We start from the raw sequence: 24,138 nt of genomic DNA, 5'->3' as shown, positions 1-24,138 counted from the left end.
ATGTATTATATTGAAAACACATTGTTCAAATACCCAAGAAACAATGGATGGAAACTAATCAATGAGAGAACCAATTAGAACTAAGGAGAGATTTCCTGACTCTGAGAACAATTAATCAGTGGAAGGGCGTTGCCTCCAGAAATTGTGGATGCTACTGGAGGTTTTTAAAATGAAATTGAACAATCATGTGTGAAATGGAATAGGATTGACTGCTTGAGCAGAGGGGTGGACTAGAAGACCTCCAACGTCTCTTCCAACTTAGTTATTCTGTTATCTAAAGTAGCCCCACAGAATAATACTTAGTTTTGTAATGACCTAGAAGTATTCAAAGCATTTAAAATATCCATCCAAGCATCTTTCTATCTCAGTAATATACTGGCATTGTAAGATCAAATATTTCAGCTGTTTTTACATAGATTTTAACTGGTTTGTTACTTTTTATTACTTTTGTTCTACTGTTTTGTACTGTACTTACTTTGGTTCTGTTTGCTGTCCTGACTACTATAGAAGAAGCAAGGCAGGGCACACACTATATCATGGGTGTCAAACTGCTGGCTCACGGGTCAGATGCGTCACGCACAGGCCACACCCACCCCAGCTCAGCGAATGGGGAAAATGTTGCAAAATGTCACATGATGGCAAGGTGACGCCAAGAGTTTGACACACGTGCATTACATTTTAAAACTATTATTTCTCTATGGCAGTGAGAGAGCTGATCAAGAACCATAGATGTTCTGTTTTTGGAAACTACACTTTACCCAAAAGATAATTAATATAGTTCAACAGATATAATTATACCTGCTAATCGGGTGGAATTCTACTGGTTTGCACCAGTTTGGTAGAACCGGTTGTTACCACGGGTGGGATCCAAATTTCTTAACCGGTTCTGTGGATGTGGCCTAATTCATGGGTGTGGCTTGGTGGTCACGTGAATGGCTGGGCATGGCTTGGTGGTCACATGACTGGCTGGGCATGGCTTGGTCATCACGTGACGGTAGTGTAACAAAAAAAATTCATTTATATATTTATGTTTTTAGTATGTTCTGTTTTTATGATTAATGAAAACAAAACCTATACTAAAAATATTAAAAGTTGTTATAATTTATAGTATAGATTTTGTTTTTATTAATCATAAAAACAGAACAAATACTAAAAACATAAATAAATACATAAATGAAAATTTTTTGTTACACTACTGTTATTGTTACATGGGAGAAACAAACAGAAGTATCAACATGTATCAACATGTAACAATCATAGTAAAATAATTTTCATTTATGTATTTATTTTTAGTATCTGTTTTGTTTTATTAATCATAATTATTTAAAATAATTTAAAATAATTTTTATTAATTTTTAGTATAGGTTTTGTTTTTATTAATCACAAAAACAGAACAGATAAAAACATAAATAAATGCATAAATGAATTTTTTTTTTGTTACACTACTGTCATGTGACCAGCAAGACATGCCCGGCCAGTTATATGACCAAGCCATGCCCACCCGGTCACATGACCACCAAGCCACACCCACAAATTAGGCCACACCCACAGAACCAGTTAAGAAATTTGAATCCCACCCCTACTGCTAATGCTCTTTTTCTTCCTTGTATTTTCTTTTCTGGATTGTTGCTTACAGATGCCAGCTCATTCCTTGTATTGCCCAAAAAATATTTAACCACTGAAATGGGGAAATTAACATTTGGGCAGGGGAGATGTTGCCACCAAAGTTGCACAGTTCATTGCTCTGACATTTGTGCTCTAGCACACTGCCGGCTTGTTATGAAACATGACTAATTTCTCTAAATAAGGCAAAGGAATCTAGTTTGGGAAAGGGTTGAATCACTCAAGTCAATCAAATAAGACACTACCATTAACTGAACTTCCCAATTTCAGTATCCTTTTTAAAAAAATGTCTGTGTTGTGAAATGATGAAACTGGTTCTTTCATTTTATATTAGTCAGCTATTTCGCAGACTGTTTTAAGGTTATGAGATAAACTCCATTCCTCCATTACCAGTAATAAGGAGTGTCTTGTCTGCAGTTTCTAAAAGCAGAAACTAGGCACACACACACACACACACACACACTTAAGTGAATTTACTCCAGATACACACTTCCAATCATATTTCTCTTCCCACTCCATTTCACCATCAGGAAGGCTTACAGAAACTGCTTTAAATCTATCTCCTTAATCTTGGGTGTCAAGATACTACAGAAAGGGGAAACTGGTGCATAGTAGCATGTTCATTAGATTGCAGAAGTGCCAATTCTAGATATTTTAAATAAGCCCTACACAAGTATTCCATGGGCAGAGCTCATCAATTAAAATAAAGTGTGGGACATTGGGAATTTCTTAGAAATAAGACACTACACGTACAATTACACCGTATTTCAAATAAAGGAAAAATGGAGAGCAGCTCAGGAAATGATTGTAGACCCATAAAAAGAATGAAAAGTGACATGTTTAAGAAATGGAAGGTAGATATAATAACCAAGAAGATAAGCTATTAAGTACAGATAGTCCTCAACTTACAACCAAAATTGAGCCCAAAGTTTTTGTTGCTAAGTGAAACATTTGTTAAGTGAGTTTGCCCCCATTTTATGACCTTTCTTACCACAGTTCTTAAGTGAATCACTGTTACTATTAAATTCATCAAACTGTTGTTAAGTAAATTTGGCTTCCCTGCTGACTTTGCTTGTTAGAAGATCACAAAAGGGAATCACGTGATCCCTGGACACTGCAACCATCATAAATATGAACCAGTTGCTAAGTATCCAAATTTTGATAATGCGATCATGGGGATGCTACAATGGTTGTGAATGTGAAAAGTGGTCATAAGTCCCTTTCTTCAGTGTGATTGTAACTTTGAAGGTCACTAAATGAACTGTTGTAAAATGAGGAGTACCCATAGCTGGGTACTAAAACTCTAGAGGAAATAAAGTTTTCAATGGAAAGTACAGTAATAAAAATGGTTTTGAGAGATATTTCAGCAGTTAGAGAAATAAAAAGAAAAACTTGGACCTCCTGTTGGATCACCTTCTGGAACTCCAGAAGGTGATAGGCTAGTAACAGGGAACAGGGAAAGGTCTTAATCTTGTTAATTTTCCAAAGAAAAATAAACTCCAAATGTTGTATGCAGAACAATTGATACAAGAAACCATTGAGTAACCAAACTAAATAAAGAGATAGCAGCCCTTAACAGAATTAACTCTCCATGATTAGATCAATTACATCAACTTGATTTCACTGAGGGCCGCATCAGGGATGTGTTTGACCTTGGGGCAGGGGTCCCCAAGCACTGGTCTCCGGACCGATACTGGTCCGTGGATCTTTTTTTACCGGGCCGCAAAACTTGGGCGCCGCCATCTTGTTTCGACGGCACTTCCGGGTTTTCGGTTGCTTCTGGGTTTTCGGTTGGAAAGTGCTTCCGGTTTTTCAGTTGGAAAGCGGCGTTTGGGTTCTCGCGCCTTAGTTTCGTCGAAGGGGGGGGCGGCTTCAAATGAAGAGCCGTCCTGATGGCGGTGGAGTCTCGCGTTACTCAGGTACCGGTCCGTGGAAGAATAAATAATCGTGAAACCGGTCCCTGGCTCAAAAAAGGTTGGGGACCACTGCCTTGGGGGATAGGTAGGCGTGGCCAGCTCAACATCACTTATGTCAGGGGCACCTTGATAGCCTAAGTGCTCTGTCAGTGAAAACGGAGCTTGGGAAGCTGTGATGGCCTCCTGCAACCCTCTGCCAGCAAAACAGAGCTCGGGAGGACCCTCCTGAGCTCCTTTTTTGCTGGCAGTGGATTGCAGGAGGCTGTTGAGGTATTCCCTGTTAGGAGAATGAGTGCACTCAGGGAAACGTAGTGAGAGTGGTGAGGAATAACACACAACCAGCATACAGATACACTGAATAGTAAAATGTAGGTTTTACTTCCAGTAAACAGGTAAACAAAGTCCAACAAACAGCCCAAATCATACACGGTTAAAGCAGTTAGTATCAGTCCAAGGATAATCCAGAAACAAAGTCAAGTATCAAAAACAGAGTTCAATAAATGGAGTTTGCTAACAGTTGCAAGACTCACAACAATCCAAGGAGAATGACGATCTGGCAATATGACAAAACAGAAAATGCAAGGAGAGAGAACAAACCAGGTTTCTGGCTCCATCTTATGGCTGTTGGAGGAACCTCAGCCAATCACAATTACAGCATTCTCTTAAAGATACAGTATTAAACTATTATCCTGGTTTATATATTTCCAACCCAACTGTTAGGTGACTATCATTCCTAACATTCTCCCCTTTGAGTAGGACAATATATAAAACCTTACAGTTTAAGTCCATATTCATTACAGCAAGCCTTATGTTTTACAGTGCCTTGGGCTTTCGTAAAATGATCTGCAAAGTTATTCTCTGACATGCAATACTCCAGTGTAATCATTTTACTTTGAACACATTGTCTCACATTTAGATATTGTAGATCGGTGTGTTTTGATCTTGTCTTTACGGAGAGATTGGAAGCCATTTGAATTGCTGATTGGTTTTCTTCATACACAACAATAGGTTCCTTTACATTAATTCCCATATCTATCAATAGTTGTTTATAACAAACTAAATCCGTACATAATAGAGACAAACATGAGAATTCAGCCTCCATTGTTGATAAACTTAGATGTTTTTGTTGACTAGACCGCCATCCAATTAATACCTTTCCTAATAACACTACAGTACCTGACGTTGATTTATGTGTAGGTATGTCTGTAGCAAAACTTGCATCGGCATATGCAGTTAAACTTAGTTCATCCTTAGGCTCTAAATATAATGCATAATGCATTGTTTGTTTAAGATATCTCAACACACGCTTAGCAGCTTGCCAGTGCCTTTTAGCAGGCTCAGCATTAAACCTGGCTAATTGGTTCACACGATGTGCTATATCTGGCCTTGACCAATTACTAAGACAAGATAAAGTACCAATTAAAGATTGATAAATATCTTTATCAAAAACAGGACTTTGCACATCACTGTGGCTAAACTCCTGGCTCATTGGTGTTTTAGCCGGTTTACAAAGTTCCATTTTAAAATTCTTTAGTAACTGGTTAATTTTATCTGCCTGTGAGATTTTGTATTCTCCCCTAGTTTTATCAATTTTTAAACCAAGATACTGTTTAATTTCTCCTAAATGTTTTATTTTAAATTTCTTTTCTAACAGTGAAATAATCTCAGTAGCTTCTTGCTCAGACTTTGTGATTAATGCTATGTCATCAGTAAACAATAGCAACAATGAAACTACACCATCACTTTCCTTTTTAAATAAACATGGATCCGCCATGCCAGCTACAAAACCTATCTTTATTAATTCCTTTACTATACACTGGTTCCATTCATAGCCTGATTGCTTCAAGCCATATAGACTCTTTTTTAATCTCCAGCAATCAGTTTTATTACCAGTTTTTATACCCAGTCTTCTTTAAATATATAGTATGTTTCAACGGTGCATGAAGATATGCTGTCTCCACATCTAAATGGTTTATTATATATTTATTCTTTGCTGCCCACACTAATGCTGCTCATAATGTGGTAACCTTCAGACTAGGTGCAACCACCTCATCGTAGTCGTTGGCTGACTGATTGAACCCTTGTGCTACTAACCTGGCTTTGTGGGTAACAGTCCCATCTACACCTGTCTTAATTTTATAAATCCATTTACACTCTATGGCATGCTCACCTGGTGGTAACCTGACATTTTCATATACCTCCAAACTTTGTAAAGATTTCATTTCCTTATCCATTGCTTCCTGCCAAACAGCCTGATCCTTAGCAGGATACAGTTTCAGTTCATTATAGTTACTAGGAACTATATTTACTTGGCATACAATACTAGCCTGATATCTATCTGGTGGTCATGTTACACGGGTTGAACGTCTAGGTAATTCAGGGCTTACTGGTGGACTCTCCTGTTCCACCTGCTCCTGTTCTTCTACCTCCTCCTATGCCTGTTCTTCCTCTTTAATGGCTATTGATGGTTTAATTATCTCATCATTAGGGACTACTTGGGTGTCGATAACAACATCATTGTTAGACTCCTGTTCTAGTTTATGCCACCCAACATGCTCAAGAAATTTAGCACTAGCGCTACAGTAAATATTAGCTGTGCCTGGATCCCAAAATCTAAACGATGTATGGTTGGCCTCATAACCTACGAAAAATAATTTCCTAGCTCTAAGTTGTCTTTTCAGTCTTACTTGTAAGGGAATATGCACCCATGCTGGAGCTCCAAATGTGTGAAGATAACTTAAATTTGGTTTTCTGCCATGCCAACAAGTGAATGGCAATTCACCAGTTGTTGTGTTAACCACATTGTTTAACACATGGTTGCTACACATTATGGCTTCACCCCACAGTGTTTCAGGCAAATCTGAATCAGATAACATAGTGCGAGCCATGGTTTGTAACGTTTGCCCTCTTCATTCCATAAATGAATTATGTTGTGGCCTGTAAGGTGCAGAATGCTTATGTTCGATACCAGCCAATTTTAACTTCGTTTAGAATCTATTGTTAATAAACTCAGTCCTGTTATCTGTTACTAAAGTAATTACCTTATGTTTCAATTTTCTCTCTGCAAACCTTAGACCTCAGGAGGACAAAAACGGGCCCATTTTTGGCCTGCAGAGTGCTTCTGGATGCCGGGGAGGGCAAGAATGTGATGCACAGAGGCAAAGACCTATTTTTTTTTCTTGTTTTTCTCCTATAAACCTAGGTGCATCTTATGGTCTGGTGCATCTTATAGTCCGAAAAATACAGTATATTGTTGTTGGGTTTTTCTGAAAATTTTATTTGGGTTTTCACAAAAAGAACATAATACAAATAAAACATCTTTTTTTGAAAATAGCATGGTCCCGAGTTACACTTCTTCATACAGACACAAACTCAATTTCATGCTCAATTTTGTGTTCTATTCCATATCTTATTACTGTTTTACATTTTCTACATAGTTTTTCCCCTCTTTTAATTTTCTCAACTTTATTTTGATTATCTCATCTCAATTCAAATCATTATATTTATACTTTTGTCTGTCCTGTTTCAATTTCATATTATCTTTTCTCATTAAACAAATTTTCTCCTGTAGTTACTAATTAGAGTATGACACCTTTATATCTTTTAATTTTATCCATTAAACTCTTATTTAAGCTTCAATGTATACCTTTAAGATTATAACATTCAATATAATACATAACTTCCAATCGAATTCTGCTTGGTACATTCTTAAAATACACACTATATTCTTAAAAAGATTATATATATATATATATATATATATATATATATATATATATATATATATATATATATATATATATATATATATATATGGTGTTCGGCTTGGTTCGGGTATTTTCCCACGTCATTGTAGTTCTTTTAAAGTTGTAGCAACGTTTCAGCAGAATCTCATCTGCCATCATCAGGCTTCTGTATTGTGTCCGTCTGTGAGTCAGACTTTTACAGTAGTTTCAGATTTGAATTTGGGGCAGCCTATTGCTGTGCCAGAATGGTTTTTTCTTCATCCTGATTGGTTGGGAGTCTTGGTCTGTGTTTATTGGTCTCGGAGTTTGCTGTGTTCTGCTTGATTGGTGTCTCTAATATCTTCTGTCTGTTTTTTGGCTCTTTTTGTATCTTGATTGGCTGGCAGCATTGTGTTGCTTTAATGGAGGCCTTTAGTGCAGCTTGGCTTCGGGTAAATGGACGGCTATCATTAGTTAGGAAGCTGGGTTTCATCTGGGTGCCTGGTTGGGGTGTGTTTGAGCTGGAGGTATCAGGGGGGATCTGTTTGTGCCCAGGTGTTTGCCTGGCTTGTGGTGTGGAGATTTTTTTGTTTGTGAGTGCAGGCTTCCAAATGATTGAAAGCATGAACCAGATGATTGGTTCCAAATGATTGAAAGCATGAACCAGAAAGCATGAACAGAAGAGATGATTCCACCAGGCTGTCAATCATTTGGAAGCCTGCACTCACAAACAAAAAAATCTCCACACCACAAGCCAGGCAAACACCTGGGCACAAACAGATCCCCCCTGATACCTCCAGCTCAAACACACCCCAACCAGGCACCCAGATGAAACCCAGCTTCCTAACTAATGATAGCCGTCCATTTACCCGAAGCCAAGCTGCACTAAAGGCCTCCATTAAAGCAACACAATGCTGCCAGCCAATCAAGATACAAAAAGAGCCAAAAAACAGACAGAAGATATTAGAGACACCAATCAAGCAGAACACAGCAAACTCCGAGACCAATAAACACAGACCAAGACTCCCAACCAATCAGGATGAAGAAAAAACCATTCTGGCACAGCAATAGGCTGCCCCAAATTCAAATCTGAAACTACTGTAAAAGTCTGACTCACAGACGGACACAATACAGAAGCCTGATGATGGCAGATGAGATTCTGCTGAAACGTTGCTACAACTTTAAAAGAACTACAATGACGTGGGAAAATACCCGAACCAAGCCGAACACCATACATGTAAGTACCCGCGAAAACTTAAGAAAACATATATATATATATATATATATATATGGTGTTCGCTTGGTTCGGTATTTTCCACGTCATTGTAGTTGTTCTTTTAAAGTTGTAGCAACGTTTCAGCAGAATCTCATCTGCCATCATCAGGCTTCTGTATTGTGTCGTCTGTGAGTCAGACTTTACAGTGGTTTCAGATTTGAATTTGGGGCAGCCTATTCAAATCTGAAACCACTGTAAAAGTCTGACTCACAGACGGACACAATACAGAAGCCTGATGATGGCAGATGAGATTCTGCTGAAACGTTGCTACAACTTTAAAAGAACAACTACAATGACGTGGGAAAATACCCGAACCAAGCCGAACACCATACATAAGTACCGCTGAAAACTTAAGAAAACATATATATATATACGTATACGTATACGTATACGTATACGTATACGTATATGCATATGCATATGCATATGTATATATGTATATATGTATATATGTTTTCTGAGGTTCTCGCGGGTATTTGTATGTGGATCTTTGGTTATTCGGGTTTTCTCCCGCGTAAGATTGGAAGTATCTAGGCAACGTTTCGATGAAGTCTCATTCATCATCTTCAGGCTTCTGTCTTCAGCTCTGTGCTTCTCACTCTGAATTGAATTGGAATTCCATTCCAATTCAATTCTATCATTAATATTCATTAAAATCTTAACATATTTAACCTTTCTTTTCAATTAAATATCATACTTCCTTGGGAACACTTATAAACTTTCAATAATTAATTTTTTCCCCCATATTTCTCTTCACTTATATTTTATAAATCATTAATAATAATTAGGATGTTCCCATCCTTTCCTAATTTAATTCTCTCATTCACTTTATTTCATTTGTTTATTAACAAACATTCCACTAGATTACAATAAATATTTTATCCATCATTTTAAGCATATTTTCAAAAATTATTTCTATTTGTAATATAACAAATAGATACCTTTGCAGAATCCCTTTTACAATTAAGTTTTCACCCATTATCTCTAAACATACTTTCAATTCTTATACTTTTGCCCTGTTCCCTATATCTTGTTTCTGTCCTTTATAACTTCTTTTCCTTTCCTTCTTCCCTCTCTTCTTCTCCTTCCCCTTTTTACTCCCTTGTCTCTCTACTTCTAATTCTCTCTTCCGTAATCCCCTCTTCTGTTGCTTTCTAATATAATACTTATTTTTCAAATTATTCTTCTTTTTTTGGTTGTTTTTTCAAATCTTAAACTTTTCATTCTATTTCCCCCCTTTCCTTTCCCCCCCCCCCACATAAAGTTACTTGATCATTAAAGATGGCTTCTTCTTTGTCCCAATCTTCTTGTTCTGCAAGCATTTCTTGTTGTTTCTCATAATTCCAGATCTCCATTTTTAAGAGTTGAAATATGAAGCCAAAAAATATGAAGCCCTTCTTATGCATCTTCCTTGTACTTTTTGTTCCATTTTCAGTTCTTCTAAAAGTGGTGCTATTTTAAACACTTTTAAACAACCACCTGATTGATTTTAGTTATTTAAATGCAACAACCAAAAATCCAGAGATCACCAAGTAATCCAAATAATCCCAAGCTGTTTCTTCTTACTTCTTTTTTCACTTTCTCTTCCAGGGGTTCTACTATTTTGTTGCCAAGTTTCAGTTAAAATGTATCTTTTAGGAATCTTGTTGAGGTTTTAGTTCCAGGCAGTCTCCTCCATTTTTCCAGATCCTGCCCTTTTATTCTTTTTCTCTCCTTTCCTGCTTTTAGAAGCTTTTAAGTATCCAGAAATCTTTATTATCCCTTTGACATTTTATTTTCAGCTTAAATGCCTGTTGATGTCAAAGTAGATTTTTTTTCAATTTCTTGCTTAAGTCTCTTAGCTGTCAGTATATGGAAGGGAAGAGAGAGAAAAAACCAAAACCAAATCCTTTCTCTTCCCTCTCTCCTTCGCTGCTTCAAAAACTTCTTTGGGAACAATGTTATTTTTTTTTATAGTTTAAATTCCAGGGTACCTTGCATTGTTGCTTTTGCAGTTTAGCCCGGTCAACCAAGACTTTCTCTTCTTATCTTCCTCCTGCACATTCTTTTCCAGTCGAGTTCTTCTTTGAAGTGGCCATTTCTCACCATCGCTGCAACCGCCTTTGGGAAAGGGAATAATGGCTAGCTGAGGAGGAGAGATGCAGCTCTCTTCAACCCTGCTGGCAGTCTCCCCCCCTCTTCACCACTTCTACGGGGTGGCTTAGCCCCGATACCAGCCGGCTCAGGGCGCTCCGGTGGCGAGCACGGATCGAAACCATGCACTATAGCGGTTTCAGTCTGTCAGTGAAGGAACTCAAGCCGGAAGTCCAAAAAATACAGTATATTGTTGTAGGGACCAGCACCAAAAGGGGATTCTACATATCATACAAGTAATGTTCCTTGTGTTTAACAGAATACTAGTGAACATGCAACTACTTCTAAGATATTTCACACCACAAAACATTTCATCCAATCCACTTATTCTTCTTAAAAAAAAAAAAAACAGAATGGCAATGCACATGAACTTCAATGTATCTGTGGTAAAAAGTAATTGTGCACAAAACAGTTTGAATCAAAAACAGTTATTTCACATTTGAAACAGTTTTCTTGAGTTGATCAGAAGTGTCCCAAATATTCTAACATTGTTCCAATCTTTCCAAGTTTATATTCCAGGAACTGAAACAGCTGGTTTAAATGTTATATCATCTAAAACAGGCTATTTAATATTTGTTAATTTTCATAATGGAAACAATAGTATTTCCTTCTGTTAAGGGAAGAATAGTTATTTTGAGCTCAAAACATCTTAATTCAAACATTTTGGGATCACCAATATAAATCTGTATTCTATTTAAAGAACTAACTTTTGGCTACCATATTTATCGGCGTATAACATGCACTTTTTTCCCCCTGAAAATAGGGGGCAAATGATGTATGCGTGTTATACGCCAATATAATGTTAAGAAGCCTTCGGTGAATGCTGCTGGGATCGGGGATCAAGGACACAAATGAAAGAAGGGGAGGGAGGAAGCAACCGAAGCCTGTCCTTCTCTCTGGGTCAGCTCTCTCAGTTGCTCTCTCGCTCCTCCACCAGCACAGGAAGAAACTGCTTCAAAGAAGCGGGAGCTTTTCCTGTCGCCGCAGCTTCCCTGAAGCGCCCGTTTCTCCCCACCCCACCCCGTCCGCCCGCCCGCCCGCCCGCAGTGCTCCGTTCTGCCTGCCTGCCTGCCTTCGTTAATGGTTGAATCGGAACAGCTTCGGCTGAGTAAAAGAGGCGAATAGTTATTATTCTCAGCCGAAGCTGCTCCCAAACAACCAGAAACTAAGGCAGGCAGGCAGGCAGGCAGAATGGGACACTGTGGATTGAAGCGCGCGCGCGGGTGGGAGTGGGGGTGAAACGGGCGCTCGGAATAGCTGCGGCGACAGGAAAAGCCCCCGCTTCTTTGAAGCAGTTTCTTCCTTGGATGGTGGAGCAGCGAGAGAGCGAAGCCTCCTTCTCATCTCTCCCCCGGTCCTTGCAAAAATTTTCTGCTTGAAACCGGTCCCTGGTACAAAAAGGTTGGGGACCACTGATTTACCTTATAAGTGGTAATAATATTAATAAAAAAAAAGTTCTGAGCTACCCTTATTTTGCTTCAAAGTTTTTATTTAGAAATTTAATTTTTTTTCCTGAAATTTCCCTCTTAAAATGAAGATGCGTGTTATACGCCTGTGCGTGTTATACGCCGATAAATACGGTATATCTTTCTTCTCCTCAGATATTTTGTATCTCAAATCAAAAAGCAGCAGTAAACAATTCCAATTCTGGCTTAATTGCCTATGCTGAGCAAATCTATTTTAGCATCTCTGCAGTTGAATAAGCAGAAGTATCTATATTACTAAGATCTAAGGAACTGACAAGGTTCAGCTCACTAAATCAACCATGCTGTTTGCTAGCTTTTTGTGGTATATATGCTGTGGAATATGCTTTGGCGAACGAATCCTATCCTAGAACAGTGGGAAGAAAGTAGATTTGTTCTATTTGCTATGAAAGCCATAGGGGCCTTTGAGAGTTCTGACTATCCCAGACATCTAGCAAATATACATGTTTAATTTTTTAAATGTTCCTTGGGAGGTTACTCAAGATAACCTGGAAACTGAACAGGAGCAGAAATTAAACAAGGGAGATTGCAAGGACATGTTATTGAGAAAGGAACCAATGAAGATTTTGAAGCAAGTGTAGGAAGTTAGCACCCACCCCTCTCCTAGAAAAATGAAATATCCTAGGAAATATTAAAAAGGCAGAATATTTTCCCTAAAAAGAGCAGAAACTCAGAAGCAGAAACTCACCTCAGAAGCAGAAACTCGCCCCCTCCACCTTTGCTAATAGGCCAGCCTATTTTATATAACAAAGATCTCCAGGTAGAGGTATAATAGGAATTGCCCAAAGCCCTTTCATTACATCATTATCCATCAAGGCTCAACCAACCTGGGACTCAGGACAGCCTATAGAGTTGCCCCTGCATGGCCCCATGGGAGTCTGACAACCAATCAGAATACAAGCTCAAATTCAAATCGCAACAGAGGGTATAAAAGTCTCAAGTCCCAAGTCTGTCGGTATCTCAGCCCTTTTCCTTCTTTCTTCACTCAAGGCATGTGATCCTGTCCACCATTAAACCATCTTTCCAAGCAGTCACCATGTTTCCAGTGTCTTTCTTCCCCACTTGGAACTGAACCCAGAAGGATATTTTTTCCAACACAAGTCTTATTTGACTCAAAAGGTCAGGAAGAATGAGGAGTCTGTAGATATTAGTCATAGGATGACAGTGCCTTTTTTCATTGTTGCTTTTCAGCAATGGCATTTAAAATATGCTGCCTTTGATTCTGCGGTACTAAACAACCATCAAAATGAGTAACTATTACAGTAGTAGCTCATTCTCATGAATTTATCTATACCCTTTTATAAATTTGTCTGGCCAATGCTGTATCTAAGCACAATTTGCACATAAATGTTTTATAAAGTTGTACTTCTGTTTATTAAGTTTGGATTTTCCCAGACAGTTTTACTGGATGATTTTGATTTTGAACAGTGTGAGAATGGAAGAAAAACATCTGCATATCCACATTTTCCACATCAACTAAAGTGAAGGAGCTCACTGTCAAGGTAGAAGAAAAACACAGGTTTACATGGATGCTTTACCTTTTTTCAGGATTATAGTAAAAGGAGTCTTTAGGGAACTATCTTTGAATTTGGATTTGGATTCACATTGCGTGGCAGCAAACTATAGGTGCCCATGGAGAAAAGTATGTTGTGGAAGGCATTACCCAAAGTGTTTTTTAAAAAAATATTTTTAAAAGCTCATAAAGTCAACTGACTATTCTATGACTTGTGCCTGGGATAGAATTTCCATCTCCAAGAGCAAAATGAATTTCAAAGAGATGAGCAGCCATGATTAGCCGAGTTGTCATCTTACTTTCATGGAAATTGAAAGGGCTTTAAGGATTTCTCTTCCATCCTAGGAGAAAAAATGTCTTGGAAGAGAAGGTACTGAGGATAATACTGAGGATGATTTTCAAGCCAAGTCAAATTTTCTTCAACCAAGTGCAACCTTGATAATTTGGGCTACATCACCTAAAATTCCTTGCCAGCATGGCCACTTATGGCTATTGTCAATACATCTGGAAAAAACTGCTTTAGGGGGAAAAAAGTAATCCTATCATCATCCCACAATGCACTACTGATTGACAACATAGTACTGTACACATTTATACATATACATATATTTGTGGCATACAGTTACAGAAGAGGACAATTTGTTCATAACATAGACCTTATTTAAACAATCTTTAGATCTTTCAGGTTGAGCAAATTGGTAAAGGCAAAGTGCTTATGACCAACTCTTATGGCAAGGCAAATATATTTAATCAATTGCAGAGGCTTAATTATACATGGTTATTTAACTTTCTCTTTGAGGATATATAGAAGAGCTGTATGTCAAGCAACAAAGAGTCCCAGGCTCCCTAGAATGATTTGGAAAGGGAAGTAGAAATAGAATTAGCATACTTCAGGAAAAAGTGGTGTGGGCAATGAGCTAACTACCAAGCAATGAGGCCCCAGGCATTGATACTATTGTGCAGAATTGCTGATGCTTATACCAATACAACCATCAGAGCTTTGTACCAGAAAATTTGGGAAATGAACACATGCCCATAGGATTGAAAACTATTAGTGTTCATTCCACTGGCAAAAAAGGGCATTATCAAGGACTGCTTCGATTACCACACAACTGGTCTCACACTAGTAAGATTCTTCTTAGTATTACACAACATCTGGAACTATTGAAAGAAAATTACAGTACTCAATATTCATGCTGGATTCATAAGAGGTCATGGCACTCGTGACCATATTGCAAATCTATGCTAGATAATGGAAAAATCTCAAGAACATCAAAAGAACCTTTACATCTGCTTTATTGACTACAAGAAAACCTTAAATTGTGACAATCATCTTGGAGAGTTCTAGAAGACCTGCTGACACATCTGGTCAACTTGGTGTGGTCATTGTACACAAATCAAGAAGCCCTTATATGAACATCATATGGAGACACTCACTGGTTCAAAATAGAGAAAATAGTACAGCCAGGTTGCATTCTTCCACCTTTCTAATTTAACCTGTATCCTGAAATGATCATGAGGAAACTGGAACTTAAAGAATCAAAAATTGGAGTTAGGATTGGAAAAAGGAATGTCAGCAATCTTTGATATTCTGACAACATAACTTTCCTCTCAACAACCAAAGCAATAGCAATTAGACTTATATACTGCTTCACAGTGCTTTTACAGTCCTTTCTAAACAGAGTCAGCATATTGCCCCCAACAATCTGGGTCCTCATTTTACCGACTTCGGAAGGACAGAAAGCTGAGTCAACCTTGAGCTTGGTGAGATTCAAACTGCCAAATTGCAGGTAGCTGGCAGTCTGCTGAAGTAACTTGCAGTACTGCATTCTAACCACTGCACTACAGCGGCTCTGTTTAAGGATTTAAACATCTGATTAAAAGATTTAAAGAAGAGAGAAATTTGGCCTCTTCGTGAACATCAAAAAGACCAAGATGTGGGGGGTATCAAAATAACTATTTATGGTAAAGAAATCAATGTGTGCAATAATTCATTTTCCTAGCATTGCAAATTGATAAAAGCATTGAAATGCAGTTCAGAAATCTTGCATTAAATCATATTGGATCATGCAGCATTGATGAACTACAGATCAAGTATGGAAAAGCAAAGGACATCAGCCTAAATATTAACTGCATATTAGTCCACATGGTCCTGTTTTTAAGAGATTGGACAAGCATTTGTTTGAAATGGTATAGAATTTCCTGTCTGAGCAGAGGGTTGGACTAGAAGACTTCCAAGGTCCCTTCCAACTCCATGATTCTGTTCTGTTCTAATATATAAATAACATAGTATATTAGCAAAATGACATACCGTATATACTCGAGTATAAGTCGACCCGAATATAAGCCGAGGCCCCTAATTTTACCACAAAAAACTGGGAAAACTTATTGACTCGAGTATAAGCCTAGGGTGGGAAATGCAGCAGCTACTGGTAAATTTCAAAAATAAAAAATAATTAATTTGGGAAACGATCTCACTATCCTGAAAGGTTTAATTGATTCACTAACCCAAAAGAAGATGATGATGATGACAGCGGGAGGCAGGAGTCACTCTCTTCCCCTCTCCTCAGAGGCCCCCTGAGTCAGGAGTCGCTACCGCCGGTGCGGCCCCAGTCCTGCATCGCCTCGGGAACGGAAAGGCAAAAAGGAAGAGCCGCGGCGGCGCTTTGCAATGGCAGCAGCGGCAGCAGCAGAACCGGAGGCTCAGGCTCAGCGGCTCCTGGTTTAGCCCCACCCTTCCCAAGGCAACGCGGGACCGGAGCCGCACAGGCGGCAGCAACTCCTGACAGCCCCAGCCGGACACCCGAACAGAGCCTGGGCAGAACTGCCTGTTGCCGCCGCGGGCGCCACTGCGGGCGCCCGGCTGCCCAAGTAAAGAACAGAGCGGCGCCAGACAATCGGAGAAGCGGAGCAAAGCCGGAGACCAGCAGCCGCCTCCCTCGGCGCAGAAAGCCTCCCCCAACCAGCCGGCTGGTCTCCTCCTCCTCGGCCACACAGAACAAACAGGCAGAGAAGGAGAAGAGCAGCCAGCCAGCCGGGGGAGGCCTCCCGCGCTGCGAAAGAGGCGGCCAACGATCTCCAGCACCGCCCTGCTCCACGCGCTGGCTGCTCGGACTTGCCGGGCCCGGCACATAGAACAGGGCGGCGCCGGATGTTGGAGAAGCCGAGCGGAGCTGGGGATCATTAGCCGCCTCTTTCGCAGCACAAGAAGCCTCCCCCAACTGGCCAGCTGCTCTCCTCCTTCTCTGCCTGCTTGTTCTGTATGGCCGAGGAGGAGACGACCAGCCGGCTGGTTGGGGGAAGCTTTCTTCGCCGAAAGGCAGCTACTAATCTCCGGCTTTGCTCCGCTTCTCCAATGGTCTGGCACCACCCTGTTCTTCTTGTGCTGCGAAAGAGGCGGCTAATGATCTCCGGCGCCGCCCTGTTCTATGTGCTGGCTGCTCGGACTTGCTGGGCCCGGCACATAGAACAGGGCAGCGCTGGATGTTGGAGAAGCTGAGCGGAGCTGGGGATCATTAGCCGCCTCTTTCGCAGCACAAGAAGCCTCCCCCAACTGGCCAGCTGCTCTCCTCCTTCTCTGCCTGCTTGTTCTGTATGGCCGAGGAGGAGACGACCAGCCAGCTGGTTGGGGGAAGCTTTCTTCACCGAAAGGCAGCTACTAATCTCCGGCTTTGCTCCGCTTCTCCAATGGTCCGGCACCACCCTGTTCTTCTTGTGCTGCGAAAGAGGCGGCTAATGATTTCCGGCGCCGCCCTGTTCCATGTGCTGGCTGCTCGGACTTGCCGGGCCCGGCACATAGAACAGGGCGGCGCCGGATGTTGGAGAAGCCGAGCGGAGCCGGGGATCATTAGCCGCCTCTTTCACAGCACAAGAAGCCTCCCCCAACTGGCCAGCTGCTCTCCTCCTTCTCTGCCTGCTTGTTCTGTATGGCCGAGGAGGAGACGACCAGCCGGCTGGTTGGGGGAAGCTTTCTTCGCCGAAAGGCAGCTACTAATCTCCGGCTTTGCTCCGCTTCTCCAATGGTCCGGCACCACCCTGTTCTTCTTGTGCTGCGAAAGAGGCGGCTAATGATCTCCGGCGCCGCCCTGTTCTATGTGCTGGCTGCTCGGACTTGCCGGGCCCGGCACATAGAACAGGGCAGCGCCGGATGTTGGAGAAGCCGAGCAGAGCCGAAGCCACCTCGGCTCGCGTTGTTTTCTGAGCTCGCGAGCCTAGAACCAGGGCGCTTTCATTGCACGGCAGAGCTTCTTGTCTCGGGAAACGCCGGGCGTCGTTGCTGCCCCCTGAGGGGAGGGCGATTCTGGGCTGCCCGATTGGGGGACTTCGTCGCTTTGGGTGGGTGGGTGGGTGGGAGCGAGGACGGACGGAGTCCACGAAGTGGGGCTTGCCTGCCCTTGCTGGCTGCCTCTGCTTCCTTAGGGGTGGGGAAGGGGGCTCATCTGGACCAAGGGTGAGTCTCCCCCTCAGTTTCCCCTGAAGGATCTTCCGTCGCTTTTGGCTTCTCCCTACGTCTTCCCTCTGTTAAAATCCCCCCCACACACACACACTTATTTTCGGGCGGATAGACTTCGTGTCTGAGCATTCTCACATGATGGTGGGTCTTCCCCCCCCCTAAAAACAGTTAAAAAAGGAAAAAAACAATATATCCTCATGTTATATTGCATAAAATAATTTGGCCGTGAGAGAAAATAATTTGGCCGTATTTTGATTTGAGTTTGGCCACAGAGCCAAGCTGCGATCTGGCAACCCTGAGCACTGCTTATTGAGTCGGAGGTGGGGGGGAGGGAGGAATTAGGGGGAGAGGGGACGCCTTGGAAACCATGCAAGAACTTTTCTGCTTCCGATTACCCCCATGCTTACAAGTTGCAAAGGAAACACGGAAGCAGGGAAGCGGCTGCCCAGCTCCGGAGCGCCACACCATTTTTTTTCAGAGGGGAATCTGACTCGAGTATAAGCCGAGGGGGGGGTTTTCAGCACAAAAAAAGGGCTGAAAAACTCGGCTTATACTCGAGTATATACGGTACTACAATCAAAATTATGAAAATCGTTAATGTTCTAAAAATGCTGCTGTCAGCCCCAGATCCATCTTGATTCAGATTTAGGGCTACCACAGCAAGGGATGGATAGCCACAACATTCTTTCACCAGAGATCAAGGACGAGTTGCTGGACTTTGGTGGGGAGTGGCTGGACTTGGTGGGAGTTCAGAATTGAGGTGGATTGGAGAGTGTGACTGGAGAGTTGTGAGTTTTAGTATGGAAGAGGGAAAACCCGAATCTGAATTCCCATGTTTTTCCTCTTCGACACTAAAACTCACACCCCTAAAGAGTAATTTTCCAAGACTCACCTGGAAATACTTTTCTGACTGTCTATGAATTTTTTTTAATGATACTGGTGTGTTTATAAAAAGGACTTTTCTAAGCAAGTGGAATTTCCATTCAAATTTCTTTTGACTCATGGAGGAAAAGTTGTACTCAAAACACATAGTAGCATCTAGCTGATTTAAACTATTATCCCTTATTTGTGTTTTAAAGATGTGTGGTGTTTTACTTGCTGTATAAACTCTGAGAATATTTGAATTATCCAACAAGATAATCTATCATTGTTTCCCTTTTTAAAACCCTCTATTTTATGTCTCAATGGACTCAGAAAAGATTAATATATGATCAAAATTAATCCAGAATTTCACAAGTCTCTTTGATCAGGTTAATAAATCAGTAATAATAACTGAAGTAATTAAAATATTAAGAATGAATATCCTTAAGAAGGAAATCAATGGGGAGAAATGTGTTTAGTAATAAATATTATATATTTTTTTTAAAAAAATGTGTCATTGTAATTGAGAATAGAGATACAAAATACACCTTCTCTATTTACAACTGCTTTTGAAAGTCCAACATTGTTCTACAGATTTATGAATGCTGACGAGTTGACATGAGAGAAAAATAAATGCTATGTTGAAAGTATTGGAGGAAGGGAGCCTATGATTGTATATCTTTGTTCTCCTCCCTCTTCCTTCCCTTCCTCCAGAACTTCAAATGATAAAAGACTTGCCAAACACTTGTAAATGGCCCACACTGATAATGTTTCACCCATGAGATATAGGAGGTATGACTGAAATCTATAAGCTACTGTATATCTCTGGGCAGACAATAAGACAGGAAGTAATGATTGGCAACTAACAATCCAATTTTTTTGTCTACTGTTCATTGGCTGGTATATTTGCAGAGAAAACGGCCTACATTTCCTCAGCTTCCCTAGAAGCCTCAGTTGTTTCTCCCCAATCCCATCCCCACTCCTGCCTAATATAATATCTGAAAATAATTCTTTTCCCAGCTGGTATTTAGATTAAACAACTCACATATTGATTATCAGAGTTATGCAAAAGAAGATTGTGCTGTTTTAGAATCTTCCCAGAATTTTAAAACAATCCAGTTTTCTTTATTTTCATGCTCTTCCTCTCAGTACAATGACCTCTCTAAACTGCATGTAGGAAAAGACCAAGTTGAGCCAGTTAATTCTTCATGCTATTGTTTAACTTACTGTTAGGTATCTTGTATGAAACTGTTGGGTTTTATTCTAAATTATTGTTTTAACATATCCAGGAACAGGGTTTACTTACTCATATTCTTTGTAGTAATTTCATTTCCTAGAGGATAGAGAACTGTCATCTCATCTTGGGAAATCCAAGAATGCTGAATATGCTGGAAGATACCAGAGGGATTCCTGTTGTTAACCCATCTTATGCAAATATGTTGAATCAAGTAGAAAACACAGCAAATCTAATGTAGTTCATTCTCATGTCTAAAAGTCCTACTGAGTATAGAATTTAAAGCTCCCCCTTCCAGTTTTTTTTTAACTTGAAGTGTTCTTTATCCAAATTGCAGTTGTGAAGATAACAACCTATTACCTTAATAGTGTGCCAGACCATTCAGCTGTTCAGCTCAATACTATCTATTCTGATTTCACCAGAAGTTTATCATTCTGAATTTAGTAATCAAATTAGCTCCCTCCAACCTGGTCTCTCTCAGACAGAATGATATCCTGGGCCAATCTAGTTCTTGATAATAGGGTACAACACATTTGAAGATCAACATATTAAATAATATTATATTATATGTATCCATCCTTCTGATATTAAGGGGTATTAAGGGGTAGGTAAGAAAGACCAACTTATTTTTAATTTAATGCTATAGTTTGCCAATCCAGCTGAACATGGCATTAGCAATTGTGTATATTTATCCATGGATCATAACCAATAAAACTATAACAGCTCACTTTGGACAATCATCTACAAGGAACATAGATTATAGCTGGAGAAGAATCAATAATTAAATAAATGAACTTGAAGCTAAGCATCTGTGGAGATTCTCAGTCATCTAGGTCATAGTTGTCTCAAAAGTGTTTTTTCAAAAGGCAACTGGACTGTTTTTCCTTGAGGAAAAAGAACAAAAATTTTTTTTTTTTCTCATCCAAGAAACTTCATCACTTGTGAGGGCCATCACAACTGATGAAGTTTCTTGGATGAGAAACGAAACATTTTTAACTTCTACAAGGAAAAAAAATGGTCCAGTTGCCTTTTGAAAAAGCATCTTTGAGACTTGAAGCTAAATATTTGTGTATTCTAATTTCTGATGTTAAATCTAGCAGATAATTATTGGAACCACTTGTTACCTTAAACTAGCACAATCTCTACTATATACATCTTGTTCAAACACATTTAATGCTATACTGAAGGCTCTCATTGGCCCATAACAGGCAGGCTTTTTAATTCAATAAACATACTGTATACTTAATCTGCATGGAGAAAATCTTAGGTGAAACTGCAGTTAAAAGAATCAGAAAACAGTGTTCTATGCCTAACTCTATGCTTTGTGCTCAAGTAGAGTTTATTAAATAGTTTGCCTTGCCTAGAAGAGAGAATACTGTTTTAATTTTGTTTAAAACATTGTGAAAAATTCTGTGTATTGAAAAATATCAACCATCCATCTATGCTTTATTGTACTATTTTGAGAAATAAAGGAAGGAGCACTGATAATAATTTGCATGCACAAGATTGCTAGAAAGATAATGGAAAACAATAATTATACACTAAAAGAAAATGATATAAAGCATAAACAATTGGGTTTGCTAAAATGCTTCATAACAATAAATAGAATTGCCAGAGTTTCCTCCCCTTTAATTGGGATTCTAAGAGCTTAGAAGCAAAAAAATGTAAGCTTATATTTTTCACTGATTCACAAAAATAACAAGATGACTTCCTGTTTGCCATATAGCTGTTAATAGACAAAGAGCCTACAGAATTCTAGAATACCTGCTAATAGCAAGTCTTTTAACAAAAGGTCATGCATATGCAGATTAACAGTGTTTAAATTCATTAAATTAGTTTTACCAATTTTACCAAGATATTACCTAGTTATGCTTTAAGAATTATTACCCAGAGATTTTTTAATGAGATAAACACCTAATAACTTCACTGGCAGTAATCTCAGAATAAATGATGTTAAGGATACTTTGTGATGTAAAAGGCTTACACAAAAAAGAAATAATTGGCCCATATCTACTGTACATTGTAGAAAAGATAGGAAGCAGACAATTATGTTCTGAGCAAACCTAATAAGAAAAGAATTAGTTGAAAATATTGTAATATACAAATTGATTTTTCTAATGATTACATTTCTATGATGAGATGCTGTCAAGGTGAAAATTCTATTTCCTCTTGTAAATTTTCTTCCCGCTGTTTTTACATATTGGGTCTAATATTACTGTAATTTATAGACCTTACAGTTAACAATTATTACTTTTTCCTTCAGATTATTTTGTGACTTCATTAGCACTCAATCGGCATGCTATTTTTGCTATAGTACCTACAGTTGGTCTTAGTTTTCCATCTGTCAAAAGGAGAAGACAGATGGAGTTCTGTGAAAATTCTGATGCTGTTCTTGTATACTATTTCCTCTCTGCACCTATTCCCATTCACATGTCACTCATCTCCATTCAGATGCACCACTATTTCACGCACTTATGCGTACATAAAGTTGTTAAAGGTATTTAGCTGAATATCCTGAAACACAACATTATGACTACTACTATAGAGAAAGTATGTGTGAGATATATTGAGTTGTTTCAATCATTTGCAAGAATGTTTTACAAGCCAGCTCGTAGCTCCTTATGGCATGATTGGAGTACCCATAGTTAGCTTCCTTTCAGTTCAATATCATACACTGTTTGCAATTGATAGGAACAATTTCTTGGAAGATATGATTCCAATGAGCAAGAGTTTTAAATACACACACACACAAATGATTCCTAAAACAAAATATGACATCTTGGAAGTATATTGAAACAGTATAGCCAGCTAAGTTAGCTTTTATAATTCACCAGTCTTATGAATATTTAAATAATTAATATCAGCAAGAGACGGTATTATGTAGTCATGACAATGACAGAAAGACTGACAAAATTCACTAAATAAATAAAGATAGCTTTGTTTCTGTAATATTCTGGACATTTGGGTTAAAAATGTATAGTGAAACACTACAAAATTCTACTGCTCAGTTCTTCAAACTCCAATGCTTCTAAGATACTACAGAAACCCTGAACAAATGTATGGAGGTATTTTATGAATGATGAGATAAACCAAGAATCTGAAGTTTAATCTGAAAAAATAAAAAGTGCTGAGTGTGGGGAAACCTGATGACTTATGTTTACTGCAGTATGAAGATGCTTCTCTAACTGTTAAGGATGTATATCCTTCCAATGGAGCTTATTTCATAGGCAGTCCATGGTGTTTCGGTGTGAAAGTAATGTCTTCCCTGGGAAATACAGTAGAAGCAGACTTCCATCTGGACAATATACAATAGAGGATGGTTGAAGTTAACCAGTAAGGGATAGTGATCCATCGAGCTACAATTGGCCCAAAACGTTTGCTGATCACTTGTCCACTTTACTTGGTTACTGAGATGGATGCTTCTTCTGCACTCCTGTTTTACTTGCAGAGAAATTCTGCTCCTCCTCCTCCCTTTTTAAGCAGCTTTAGTTGATGGGTAGATTTATTGAGAGTCTACAAAGCCTAAAGCTGACCACCCCAAAATTCAGCTTAATTCATATAACTGAAACAATCTAGTCTTGTATTGTGATAGCTGTCAACTAAGGCATTCCCCTCCCAGTGGAAAGTTCTGTTTCCTCAGTTCGTCTCATTTTTTTTAAAAAAATTCACCCCATAGTAAAATGGTGATGGAGAGAATAAGAAAACAAATTTCTCAAACTCCAGCTGATCTACTAATCCAGTAGCTCCATATCACCTGTATAAATCTAAAAACCCAAAATGGCAGTCAAGAGACAAAAAGTTTACATTTTGCTGCCACCTAATGGCTGAAACACCAATGATCTTTTTTTTTAATTATGTGGATATAACCTTCAGAACTGAATACATCTCATACACATATCAAGACTAAAGGAATAACTTGT

The 24,138-nt window shown here is 39.3% G+C and overlaps 1 long non-coding RNA gene across 1 annotated transcript in view; it reads right to left on the bottom strand.

The window, feature by feature from the left end:
* LOC148130880 (uncharacterized) overlaps window positions 1–20,343 on the bottom strand; it is an 81,409-nt gene extending 61,066 nt beyond the window's left edge. Inside the window, exon 1 of the long non-coding RNA XR_015749411.1 lies at window positions 20,291–20,343. This is a non-coding gene — a long non-coding RNA (uncharacterized LOC148130880). The remainder of the gene's footprint in view (window positions 1–20,290) is intronic.
* Between the last annotated feature and the right edge of the window lie 3,795 nt (window positions 20,344–24,138).

This window comes from Notechis scutatus, chromosome 4 (assembly GCF_049901735.1).
Source record: "Notechis scutatus isolate UNSWTSFEM ecotype Mainland chromosome 4, rNotScu1.2, whole genome shotgun sequence".
NCBI lineage: Eukaryota > Metazoa > Chordata > Lepidosauria > Squamata > Elapidae > Notechis > Notechis scutatus.
The sequence above is the reverse complement of the archived record's forward strand: the minus strand, read 5'-3'. Positions and strand labels throughout refer to the sequence as shown.